This window comes from Seriola dumerili, unplaced genomic scaffold, assembly GCF_002260705.1.
Source record: "Seriola dumerili isolate Sdu_G_001 unplaced genomic scaffold, Sdu_1.0 BDQW01000319.1, whole genome shotgun sequence".
NCBI classification, from domain to species: domain Eukaryota; kingdom Metazoa; phylum Chordata; class Actinopteri; order Carangiformes; family Carangidae; genus Seriola; species Seriola dumerili.
Genome location: NW_019174574.1, coordinates 3,294,657 through 3,308,982, shown reverse-complemented (window position 1 = coordinate 3,308,982; position 14,326 = coordinate 3,294,657).

The following is a 14,326-nucleotide window of genomic DNA, read 5'->3' as shown; positions in this document are numbered from 1 at the left end:
CAGGTGAGCTAACTGCTATCAGTTTATCTAATAGTTTGGTTTACTACGTAATAGTTAAGTTTAGCAGATAAACTATTTAGTTCCAGTTAGCTAACAAGCTATTTTAACTGCTAAAAATGTTTGGTTCAAATAAGCAAAATTCAGTTTAGCCAAAAAGTGACTGATTCAAGTTAGCTAATAGTTTAGTGGTTAAACACTTTGAATCAGGTTAGTTAACGTTTGGTTAGGTTACGTTAAGTTTGGGTTACCTTTTGAAAACTGCATCCTTTCAGTTTATTATAGCATTTTTTTAATTAACTAGCTCTAGTTTTAGTAGCTAAAACACTTTTAATGAGGTTAGCTAACTGTTGAGTTTAGCGGCTAAAACAGTTAAGTTCAATTTATCTAAGAGTTCAGTTTATTCCCTAGTTCTCAAGAGTTCAGTTTACCAGCTAAAACAGTTTGAATGAGATTAGGTAGAGTTCAGTCCCCAACAGTAAAGTTTAGTAGTTAAAATAGTTCAGCTAGCTAGCAGCTAAGTTTAGTGTCTAAGACACTTTGAATCAGTGAACTAACTGTTGAGTTTAGCAGCTGAAACAGTTTAGTTCAGTTTTCAGTTTCAGTTTATTCCCCAGTCTATAACAGTGTAGTTCAGTAGTTAAAACAGTTTGGATGACAACGTTTATTGTATGACATGTTTATTTTAGCATCTAAAGGTATTTGCTTCAGCCTAGCTAACACAGGCTATGTTGTTCCCTGCCCCCTAACAGTCCACTTTAAAACTTAGAAAAAAACCTAACTATACATAATAAGTGTGGTGGTGATTAGATAAAAAAAAAAATTTTTTAAAAACAACTGTTATTCTTTATACCATACAGTAGGAAAAATGTGTTTTTCAGAAGATATGTACACAGTGAAGTTGATGTCTGTGAGGATAGAGTGATACACTAAAAACACACCTTTCTGTCAAGGTGCGTTCCAATCACCTAGTAGTTCCCTGCGAAGTGGACTGCACAGGGTATACAGCCATGTTAAGTAAGATTCCAAACCGTAGGGAGCAAAAGGTGCTCAGTTCAAAGGGACCTATGAACTGAGCAGGGAATAACTGAACAACCATTCATCAATTCGCCAGAAGTTGACAAGATTACCCATCAGTCATTGCGCCTCGCAGGTGCGCCAAAAACGACAATGGACAACATCTTGTAAATCAATCAAATCACATTTATTCCCAAGTTACATACAATTAAATATAACAGGTTTTGTAATGGTATCAGTTTTTGATCAATATATATTCAATATTCAATATTTTATTTCAGTAGTGTAAAATGTCCACGGTAGCAGCAAAACGTATCCGAGGTGTTTACGTTACCAGGGTGACGCATGGAGGAAGGAGGATGTCTGCGTTTATGACATTGCAAGGTGCTCCGAATGAAGTAATTTTGTTGAGGGAAGTTCCCTTAACTGATATTCCCTGAGCAGGGAGCAAGGAGCACTGTTTATGTACACTATGGATTGGAACGCAACCTCACTCTTTGTGTTGTCGGCAGTTGAAGACATTGTGCTCATTTGACTAAATTTCGTGATGCCAGTATCTTGATGGAGCAGACGGAGCTTATAAGTGCTCACTACCTGGTAGATTGGTTCAGTTGAGTGTGTTTACCCCCCACCCCTCCCCTCCATCCTGTCCTTTGTTTGGTGGGGTGACTTTTACATCTGTTGCTGTAATCTCCGAACAGAAAAACCTTTTCTTTTTAAGTCCACCTGTTTTGATTTTTGGTTTGTTTGTTCTTCTACTTTTGTTCCCACATATGAATAATGAAAACTTTAAATATGCAATACCTGCTTGCACTCACTTAGACTTATTTTGTCTCATATTGTTTATTTAGTCTGGTTTTTCTTTCTATTTACTTTCAACCAAAGTTAGCATGCACATGACTGGCGTTGTGCTCCGTGGCCCTAAAAATAAATAGTGAAGCCAGCCCTGTAGTGATGCTCCAGCCAAGCTGAGCCGCTCAGGGATTCCTTCTTTCTTCCCTTCTTTCCTTCCTTCCTTCCTGTTTCGATAATCTACCAGGCGGCCACAATACGACATTCGGGTCTCTCTTTCCTAAAATTTAAAAATTTCATTTCTTTGGTCACAAGCAAGCCTTAAACAAGTCCAACTTCTTCTCCATCGCACAGAACAGTCAATCAAAAACATTTCTGATGATGTCCAGCATTTTAACTGTACCCCGCCCTGCTCCGCAGAGGTTCTAGTGAATAAATCATTTACCCGTTCTGTGTTCGGTCCATCTATCAAAGTTAACAGACAGTGACGTGACGCCGTCGGCTGTGATGGTTTAGTAGTTCCACTTGTGTGGGTTGTGTGTTTCCTCTTAGTGTGACATGTTTGTCTCTGTTCTTGCCTACCCTTTAGCCATGAGTTGGGCATTACTTCCTTAATTATCTGCACTAAATATGAAATAAATGACAATAGTGAAAAAGTATGTAATAAAAAAATACAGCTTCCAGGGCTTAAAAAGAGCGAAGGGAATAAAAAAAAAAAAAATTGCACGGACATTTTTTTTTAAGTGTCACAAAAACCTTGTGAAACAGCCTAGCATCTAATCAGCGACTTTTGGCTGTGTGTGTAAGATAACGACAAAATTGCACCCTTTTTAAAGAAAGAAAAAATGAAAAAGAATATAAAAGCAATAGTTTGGGCAGTGTGTTGTTTTGTTCTTGTGTTATGTGTGTAATTTAGTTCTGGTACAGCAGCGAAGAGACGCAGAGAAGAGTTAGCTCTTAACGGACGGGAGGGCAGAGCAGCAGGGCCACTCGGCCTGACTGGGAGACGTGTTTGTATGTTGTATAGTTTTATTAATTACACTGATTTTAAAGCTGCCCTATTTTATAATGCAGGACTTTTGTAACATTGATTAAATGAGGAAAAACTAGTGTTGTGAATTTTCTGATTGTTTGTATCGAGGCCACATTACTAGAACTGGTTTGGTTTGTTTTCTGGGAACTGGATTTAAGTTGAAAACTTTCCTGTTTCCTTATTTTCTTTATTTTTCTTTGCTTTCCTTTTTGTATGTATTTAAGGACATTTCCTCTTTGATGGTATAGCATATTCCTGTACTTAAAAAGTACAGGGCGCTGTGGTGATAAGACCATTGTAAATGGATGTTACAGTATGCTCTATGTTTGAAGGTTATTTGTTGCATCAGTGTTGATGAAGCTAAATCTAGGTAATTCTGAGGAAAACTGGTAAGAGAAGCGAGCGTTTTTTATGCATTTTAAAAACTTTAGTTTTAGGCAGGAGACAATGACATAGCCAGCCAAAGGATGCCCCTACTATAAATGCATCTAGGCATCTTTTTTTGTGTTCACCATTCCATGCAGGAAAATAAACAGCTTGATTATGCAACATGATTCTTTTTCTTTTCCATCTGTTTCTTTCTTCACTGGCCCACGAGATCACCTCCTCCTCCTCCTCGTCCTCCACCTCCTCCTCCTCCTCCTTACCCAGCCCTCCCTGAGCCTGGAGGTCCACTCTGATCTCCGTCCATCCACACATCCACTGCTGCTCATCACAGCATCACATGCATGGAGCAGATAATCAGCCGAGGAACAACAAGTCAACAGGATGATGGACAGTTCAAGTGTGATCAGAGTTTCTGCTCATTTCCGATGTTATCTTCAGTTTTTATCAGTGAGATATTTTACTTTTTAATAAGAGTTTTAGGCAACACTCACAACCCTGACACAATCAATGCAAAATAAGCAGACTTGGTTTGTAAAAATACACTTTGCGCGTTGCTGTTTCGCCTGTGAAGCGCAGGTGAAATGCGAGTCGTGAAGACATTGGTGTTTCATGGTTATTTCTGTATAACATCAAGGTCTATTTTTATTTCGGAGCCTCACGATCCTCCACAGATTGAAAGCTGTGGTTGTTCAAATTTCCCAAGATTCTGAGCACCAGGAAGATTTCTCCTGATGCTGGAAACAGCAGCCGCCCAAAACAATCTCACATCAACTCCGCCCCATTTATTTATTTTATGATTGTTTCTGTTTCCGTGGTCAAGAATGAACTTTGACAGCTGCACTAATGGGAACTGAAGCAAATCTGTTCTGTCAGGTGTTCACCCAAAGATAAATACAAGCTGCAGCCGTGTCCCAGTTCATGGAGGATGTGGACCACCAAGGTGTGGCCCTTTGTTTCCGTCGTAGACTGTGAAGGCCGAACCGAAATGAGACGTTCCGGTCAAAGGAGTCTTTTTCACTTTGCGTCCCCGGCTGTTCCCACCCTTACCGTTGCAGCGTCTAGCAACCTTGATAACGTGTAACTTTTTTTCACAAAAGGCCCTTGGTTTTAACAGTTGTACCGCTGAACAGAGCTGAAACCCAATACTGACATTTAACAGTGTAACCCTCAGGCTCTCTGTCAGTATTGTTTGCTGCCATATTATTTAAATTACCGGAGTGCAATGAATCTTGGGATATGTTGGACCATGAAGGATCCACCAGTTGGAGCCTTCATTGTCCAGGAAAAGAAGGACGCATTTGAAGGAGCCTTTTAAAATGGGATAGTCTAGTCGCACCGCTGTGATACAATGTGTCTTCAATGTCCCTCAATTGGGACACAGCTTTTCTCTCTATTGGGCAATGCGTCGTAAAGATCGTAAAGTATGATCTCTTCTGCACAAGATGGGTCTAATTTCTTTCTTTTAAACAACTATACAAGCTATAGATCTAGAAACAACAAAATAATAACTTGTGCTGAGTAAATTTAAAGGCAAACCCATTTTTCAGTATGTAGCTTGTTGGTTGTTGCTTTTGTTTGTGGTGGGGACAAGTTAAGATACAGACACAGTCAAATTTAAAATGTAAAGCTAATGAACGAATGTAAAGAAATGAGCAGCAACTCAAATCCCACTGGAGCTGGAGTCCTTGAAGGGAGGATGTGGTGTGACTTGAAGCTGTGAAGAGTCCCAGTTCACTGGGTGGTGGTGGTGGTGGTGGAGGTTGGGGAGGGGCTGAATGTGAAGCTCACTACACCACGTTCTCCTCCTCCACGTTAACTTACACCAAACACACCAATCACAGCTGAGGCAGAGAGAGCAATGAGACGCTGCATCCAACCAGCTGAACCAACACACACCACACGCTCACACACACCAGCAGAGACATGAATTGACATGAATCTGTTCCCAAAAACAAATCTGACAAACGCCTCTGAGCTTCTAACAGCCGCTGAATCCTGCAGCTTCCTCCACTCGCCCCAAATCCAGACAAATGATCCAAAGTTTGTTCAACCAGCAATATGAGAGAGAGAGAGAGAGAGAGAGAGAGCGAGAAAGAGAAAGAGCTGGAGACAAAGACTGTCTTAAGACTCCAGAGGAGAACCACTTGCATTTGCCTCCCCCCTTCCAATATCCCCCTCCCTCCCTCTTCTTGCTTCACCCCCTCCCCTCCCCGCCAAGAGTTGATTTTTGGATTTTGACTTAGAGGAATTCTGCCGCTCCATCAGGAAACAGGGTTGAATGAAGGCTGGGCTTTTTATGCTAACGCCTTTGTTGTCTTCACGTTTGTCCAAATTCTCCTGGGCAGAGATAATCCCCTCCGCCCCTCCCTCACCTCCACCACCACCACCTGAGATACAAATCCATCAGACCGGACCGCTGTGCGAGTCTGCAATTTGGAGGGGTCGGAAATAATCGAATTTGAGCGGCTCGACGTGAAGAGGGGCAGAATTCTTAAGGCTTAGACCAGGGTATTTTTAATCCGCCCAAGACGAAGTACTTTCAATCATTTTAGAGGCCTGAGTATGTGAATGACAGCGACGCTGAATGGACAGTACTCTTAGAACAATCGTGCAAGTAAGGGAGAGAGCCTCAGTGACACCTGAAATCCTCCTCCGGCAGCGTTCCTTTGCTCTGACCTGATGTGAAATGAAAACACTGCCGTTTCCTCCATTGTTCACCTCGGCACCGAATCACAGCCGAGAGCGGAGCAGAAGGAAGTCGTCCTTCACCGCGTCGGCTGTGCCGCAGAGCGAGCCGGGGAAATGAGTATAAATGGCATCACTTTAGAGAGATGAAGGAAAGTCATTGGACGAGGAGGCAGGTAACACTGAGGCTGCTCTCCGCCGCTCAACTGTAATGAATTACAGTGTCACTGCTCCTTTGCAAAGATATTTATTTATCCTATTGCAAAACCATTACATGGTGCTAAGTGTTAAATTGAGCCAGTGAAGGGGAGGTAAGCTGGAAAATGTGACAATTTGAACTTACTATCATGCTTCCTGACAGAGTATCAAAGCATAGCAGTCTAATCTGCATGAGAACTATGCACTGACTAAAAACAAACATCCACACGTGCACGTGGCCGTGCGCCTGCCCACGTGGACTTTGGTATCTACTTTGTTAAAAATTTCAGCCTCTGCCTTCTTTTACGATCGATCCTTCCGTTTCCAGATCCCAGCTTCTACGGACCGAACGAGTTATACGAAAAATCTGAAAAATAAATGAAAAATAAAAGCAAACCAGCATATTACATGATATATTGAAAAAGATCAAATGTAGTGCCTGTGAAAACCTGTATTATAATGCTCTTCTGAATACTGAATACAATAATTGTTTGTAACTGTTGAAATTTCTGAACACCAGTAGCCTTTGCTGTCTGTCAGGCCCCTCTGATTATAGCTAATGTACAATAATCATAAGATATAACTGCATGCTCTTCCATAATCGCCTAGTAAGCTGTTACCAAGACAACAAATGAGAAAAAAAATTACAAAAACCAGATTGTTCTGTTACTGTTTTGGTTCCTCTCTTCTTTTTCTTACCTCTCCCTGTATGCCTCAAACTGTCTCACCTCCTCTCCTTCATCCTTTCTCTCCATCCTCATCCTCACACACGGGACTCTTTCATCCCGACATGAAAACACCTCCACAGTTTTCTACTGTGTCATTGATCTGACGGGTGTGCCACCATGATGACTGCCCCGGGCCATCAGCGGACTGCCGCAGCCTCGCGGGGGGTTTTCATCCGACAATCTCCAGCTAACTTTTAACTTCAGCAAACACCCGGTTGGTCTGGGGCCCCCACCCCCACCCCTCCACCCCCGACATGAAAACACCTCCACAGTTTTCTACTGTGTCATTGATCTGACGGGTGTGCCACCATGATGACTGCCCCGGGCCATCAGCGGACTGCCGCAGCCTCGCGGGGGGTTTTCATCCGACAATCTCCAGCTAACTTTTAACTTCAGCAAACACCCGGTTGGTCTGGGGCCCCCACCCCCCTCTCCCAGTCCCAGGCCAGCTGGGGTCGATTGGCTTGTCTAGCTCACCTCCAGTGGCTCCTCTCTGCTTTCGACTCGCAGCCTGTCGATGCAGCTCGGCTCTTTGAAACTAAACAGTTTTCTTCGACTTGTGCATCTGTTAGAAAACTTTGGCTTGACAAACTTTGTTGATGGTCAGACTGTTTTATTAAAGGACGATGCCAGTGAATTTAAAAGTTCCTGCTGTTTTCCAGGTTTTCTAAAGACGTGCTGTAGTGTTTTACCTGCTTCAAATCTTTTTTCTAATCTCTCTGCTAGAGCCGGGAGTTTTGTTGTAACATAGAAACCATAAGTCTGAAAACTAAATTTCACAATCATAAAGAAATGAATGGAGATCAATGACAGACAGGAGGGAACTAAAACACGACAGCATGCTTTGAAAATGGCCAGGAGAGAACAGGATTAGTAGTATACAGTCTAAAACAGACTGAACCTCCAGGCTGGTCCTCTATAAAGTAGAGTAGAATAGAAACAGTAGAAATGTAGAAACTTTCTTCACTGTGTTCAAGTTTCCATCAAAACAAACCAGGGATTCATTTTTCTACAGTTATCTCCGGCCCAGCTCCGGCCCAGAGCTGCCCACACTCACTTCATCGTCCAGCCTGTTGATGTTTTGAATATCGGAGCCGATCACCAGTGTAGATAATCAATCAGCTCAATCAGCATTTCTTGATGCCTTTCGCCCGTCCCTCTGGAGGCGACGCTAACCGTAGCTGTCCCACGACAATCTCGAGGAAGGAGAGCTTTATCTTTATCTTTCACCCCCAAGCGTCGCCGTGCCGACCGCGACCTGGAGCAGTCTGAGTCACACATTCACATCATTACACATCCCATCATCCCCTGCTCACTGCCCAGAACTCCACAGAAACCAGACGCCACCTTCATCCTGACGACCACCTGTTCAGTTCTTCCATCATCATCATCATCATCACCTCCTCCATCCTCACCCAGAACTGACTTAAACCTTGTGCCTCTACAACTCTTTTATGGAACAAGGCGGTGTTTTCTGCTGCCGCCGCCGCACCGGGTCCTGACCTGGTGTCACACCTTCGTTCAGTGTTAACTAGTTTCCATCAGTTGTGTCCGGTGCCATTGTTTGTCCATCCTCTGTGTTCTGAAGCTGTGAGTTTGTACTGACTTCCTCTGTCCCCTCTGACTTATCTGTTGTTCCGTTTTTGTTTTTCCCTTCTCCGACTGTTGTTTCTGTTGAACTGGTGAACTGTAGGCCCATCCCTCTCGGCCCCATTAGTGACTCCATGTCCACGCAGACTCAATTTACTGGAAGCAAGATGTGCATTTCCTATGCAACAACGACAAAAAAAAAAAAAATAAAGACGCTAATGCTCTATCGACCGCCTCTCTGGGTGTTTTTGTGTCGTGATCATGTGTGTGTTTCTGCACATGTGTGTGTGCGTGTGTGTGCATTTGTGGTGTGTCCAGGATTTAAGATTTCAAGAATGAAAGAAAAACTTTTTGATATAGAACCACTGGGATTTTTTTTTTTGACTTGAGATCATAAAAAGTTTCTCAAAAGTTCATGCCTGAGAGTTTCTAATCTTAAACTGGAGGTCTGTCAAGGTTGTCAGTCATCCAGGTCATGATTATCCAAGAAAATCTTAACTGAGAGCAACAGGCAGAGACACTTCTTAAACTGAAGAGGCTTCTTGAGTTGAAATGTCTTCATGTAGCTACAGTAAGGCTGTGACGACGTCAGATTTTCCCTACATGATTATCTTGGCCAAAGAATTCACAATAATGACACTATTACGATATCTTTAGTGAAAATAATAATAATTATAACGATGATGCTATCAGCCAAATTCATCCTTACCTTTGTTTATTGTGTGTTTTGTCTTTTAAAGCCGAGTGTAGGGAGATGGAGGGAGTAAAGTTGACAGTAAAGTCTTTCAAATTTCCTCAGGGAGCAGACATCCGGAGAGGTTTTATGTTTAATAATCAAGATCCTCTCATGTTTGCTGTGATGGTCCCTGGACTGTTGCATCTTGATCCCTGGCTCCTGATAAGAACCTGCCCCCCCCCACTCGCTCTGTAAAGACCAAAGTTTGGTTTCATGTCATGTTCTCTGAAACTCAGGCAGAGTGAGACCTCTTCATGTGGCTGTTTCCAGTGTTCAGTCTGCGTTGAAACAGAGACACTCTTGTTCTAATCCCAGCTCCCAGCGGTCAGGAGTGCTGAGCTCAACAGTCCTCGTACACACAGACTAGGCGCGTGTGTGTGTGTGTGCGTGTGTGTGTGTACGTGTGTGTGTGTGGTACTGAATGCTACTAACACTGTTTCACAGCACAAGGATTTCACTGTCTCTTGTGGTTAAAGGGGAAAAACGAGCGATGAACCAGTGAGTTCATTTTCAAAAGATCACGTTCAGGTGAGTTCACTGGAACAAAACTCATCACTGTGGAGATTAATCCTGGATCACCAGACAAACTGAGTGTGTTTAGAATAGATCAACTGATCAACCAGTTGAGCAAAAGCTCAAGTGACCTCTTGACCAGAAAACTGTCTTAAATGGCATTAAACCTTTGCTCTCCCTGTATCAGCTGTGAACTGTGATTTTGCCCTGAGGTGATGATGTAAGTTTTCTCCTGATAATAGCTTAATAAAAGGACTTCAGAAATCAGGTAAACAGAAGTGTAATTAATCAAGCTTGAAATCTGTTCGACAGGCAGGAGTTACAGTAAGCTGTGATTAGAGACAGACTTCACATACCTGAGATTCAAGCTAGCGTCTCTGTTCTGTTTCTTTTAAATGCTCTTAATGAGCTGATTTAACTGGGCCCAGTTCAGGGACACATACATGAGCTGATATCTGCAGTTGTAGTTGTTCAGGATTTTACAGGATTCAAATATTGTGTCATAGAAATCTGTGTTATAAGACATTAACTGATCACTATGAGGTTCATTAACTAACAGACAGATCTGCTGTTCCTCTGTGATGAAGACAGCTGACCGAGGACGTCCTGATATACATATATCAGTGTGATTCTCTCGTGGTTAGTCTCCTCACCTCTCTGCCCTCCTCCCCCCTCGCTGTGTGTTGTGTTGTTGTCGGCTGAGCTCAGATTCTCCCCCGGGTGCTGGGTGGAGGGTGGGAGCCGCCTCACCTTCTCCTCTCAAATTTCAGGGAGGGAGACGACCGCAGAGGAGCGTGAATAATTCAGCCAGCCGCCAACATCGGGCATCGCCTTTCTACAACACACACACACACACACACACACACACACACACACACACACACACACACACAAACAGCTGTGACCTGATATGCCCCCACAGCCAAAAAACTTAAGGTCAGCAGGTCAGGCAATGAACTTGAACTTGACAGAAGACCACACCCTGTCACTCTGTATACCAGACTATAATAATAATGATAATAATAATAATAATTTTCATCATTATAATAATAAATTCTTGAAAACAAAGTTTTATGAAGAAAATGTCTGTGTTTTCACATACACTAAATTTCCCTTAGAAAACACTGAAACTGTTTAAAAGTCTTTTTTAAAGATTTGTTTCCTTTTTACAAACAAATGATGCCTGCACATTTCCACCAGGCTGGACATCCAAAATGTCATATCTTGATACAGTCCAGCCCAAATATATACATATATATACAAAATATTATTTATGTTTCAGTTGTTGTTTTTTTTTTCAATTATAAAAAAATATATATTATAGTATATTATGTTTCAGGTATAAGCAATGCCGCCACTAAACAACAACTTTAAACAACTTGAAAACAGAAGCACTTTGAACACATCACAGTCAGCTGTGGTTCTTCTCTGCTGATGTGGACGAAGGATCAAATCTTGTTAAATCTTCAGACACATCAGCACACACACGCACACCTGCTCATACCAAACCCAGACTGTCACGCATGAGCACACACACATTCACTGATCAGGTTTTAATGAGGCTGTTCTCAGCAGCTGCTTCCTGGTTAAGATCCATCGATCAGGACTCGTGAAGTCATGTGACGATGGAGACGCAGACACCAGAAGCAACAACCACAAGCAACCATCTTCAGATTAAGATTTTACATTTAAAAAACATTCAATAATCTTAAAAAATTATTAATTATTATTATTATTAGTTGCGTCTCCTTTTCTAAACTTCTGTCATGATTTCATTTGAATAATTTATTGAGACTCAAAGAGGAAAACTGATCCAACAAATTTCACAATAAAAAGACATTTATCATTACATGACCCCTCAGATTTATCTGATGACTGTCTGAAGTGAAACTGTCCAGCAGGATTTAAGGGAGCTCCACCATTCACAGTCTAATATTGTAATGAGGAGTGGACAGATCGATCCTTAAATATCAATACTTTTGATACTACATCTCGTTTTGGAAGATCGATTGTAATGTCAATAGGATCGATACCAGTCTCTCTCTCTCACTCTCTCTGTTGGAATAAAAAAACAGTGATGAACCTGCTGGGACACACTTGTTATCCAGTGCTTTTAACTTCAAAAGTTACAATTGGGCATTGAACAACAAGTCCCAGCCAGGTTCATCACTTTTCAGTGTCTGCTGGAAACACCTCTGCTGTGTTGTAGGGCTGAATTTATAGGGGTTTTTTTGTATTTGCATGTGTTGTCAAATTGATGAAGATGTTTTGTGAATTTGCAGAGTGTTTATGTCTTTGCATGTCTTTACTTTAGTTGCAGTGCTTTGAGCTCTCAGGTTTGGACTATCGCCCACCCATAATTATAATATTACAGAACATTCACAGGAACCAGTTTCCTGCAGAACCAGAACTTTTACTTCAGATACTTTAAGTACATTTTACTGATAATATTTTAGTTTTACTTTGACTTCACTGAAGAATCTGAAAACAACTCGAGCAACATTATGATGATGAGCTGAGAGGGAAAATAAATAACTAATTAAAAAAACATCAGTGTAAGTGAGTTAGTCTGACTTTGTTTACTCAGCAGTGATGATTACTGTTTGTTTGTTTTTACTGGTCATTCAAGATCATCTAAACTCCTTCTACAAGCCCCGCCTCTAGCTACACCTCACCACACTTGTGTTTACTTCCTGGTCAGGTGGGTGAAGAATGCAGAGAGCAGAGAGGAGGCAGAAAGTTTGAAAAGGAATGAAGTCAGTTGTCTGGGAACCAGCAAGCCTTCACTAGCAGTTAAAGTTTAAAGGAGGACTGGGTGTTTTAAGGTGGATAGATCAGCTAGAGGACTGACTTCACCTGATGTCTTGGACCAACAGGAGCATGTGAACTGCATCAGCCTGGTATGAGGGCCACAAAGAGAATAGAGAGTTTTGCCCACTGAATTGAGGTGTCTGTACCTCATCATGAGCATCATGAGCAGCCAGTAAATAACGAGCTGCTGAGCCTGTGTGAGCAGGACTTACAGGGTTAATGAGGGAGCGGGTGCTGCTGGGAAACAACTGGCCCCAGGTGACGACACGCCTGATGGACTCATGGCTGCAGGCGGTGCTGTGAGCCGTGGAAATTATAGAGGAGGGAGGTTAGAAGACACAGAGCCTCAGTCTCAGGCAGAACATACCTGAGCACACACACAGCTCCAGCCCTGCTCAGCATCTGTCTCTGGTTTCTGCACAAGCTTTTGTCTATGGTGTTTAATTAACAAAAACTACCATGAAAAGCAGTCATTAACTACTATCTAAACAAGATGAAAACTTGATGAAAAATTACCTTTGAAAATAAGTTTTCATCAACTGATTCAAATTAAACAGCCATGTGATAAATGGACAAACCTGCATGCAGCTGCAGACTCACACGTTGCAGCTCCTGCTCGGTAAATATTTTTCTTATAAAAGTTTTAAGTTTAAGGCCTAGTTGTTCTACTTGTTGCATTGATCAGCAGCATCTTGCATCAGCAGCATGAACTTTGACACCTGATTCTTAGTTTTAATCTAATTTTCATCATCAATAGATATTTATCTTCATGGTCGTTGTTGCTTTAATTAACACTGTGGATGTTACTGGTTCTTGGAAGGAGCTAAACTTACCTACAGACCCATTGAACATTATATAAGAAGCAGTGAATATAACAGTTGAGATAAAACCTGCAGCACATCAACAGTCATATGAAGGTAAATTAACATTAATGTAATCTTAGTAGGCCTAAGAGCTGTGTGGACGTTAATGCTGATGACCTTTCAACTGTTTGTCACAACCTCCAGCACCTGAACGCAACATAGACGACAACAGCTGCAGCATCTGAAAAACTAAACGAGAGCTTAGATTATCAAATCACCGAGCTAAAAAGAAACAGCCACAGTTAGCATAGTTAGAATCTTTTCAGGACTGTTAGCGCAGTTAGCATCTTTTCAGAATGTTTAGAGTCGTTTGCATCTTTTCAGAACATTTAACGTAGTTAGCATCTTTTCAGAATGTTTGGCATAGTCAGCATCTTTTCAGGACTGTTAGCGCAGTTAGCATCTTTACAGGATGGTTAGCATCTTTTCAGAACATTTAGCATAGTAAGCATCTTTTCAGGACTGTTGGCACAGTTCGTATCTTTTCAGAATGGTTAGCATCTTTTCAGAACATTTAGCATTGTTAGCATCTTTTCACAACAGTTAGCATAGTTAATGTCTTTTCAGAACGTTTGGCTTAGTTTGCATCTTTCTGAACAGTTAGCGCAATTAGCATCTTTTATTTGTTTACGTTGTTTGTTAGCTTGTAACTGGAAGTGGCTGACACAGTGTTAGTGGTTGTGCTAATGCTAATTCTCTCTTTCTGTACTGACAAGGTTTTAGGTTTATTCAGCCCTGCCCCCCACCACCAGAAGTTGACAAAATTAATTCTTTAGGTTTGGAGAAAGACGACAGAAACTCCTCAGGTCAAGGTTTTTCTTCTGGACTTTTTCATGCAGCTTTAATGAATAAAAGTTTAGTCTCCCTGTTGGCCGACTGGCTGTGGCGTCCTATTGGTTTCCTCATCCATTCACATTGAACCACAGCAACAACGGTGACACCACCTTAACGAAGGGCCTCGGACACACCCCCCCCC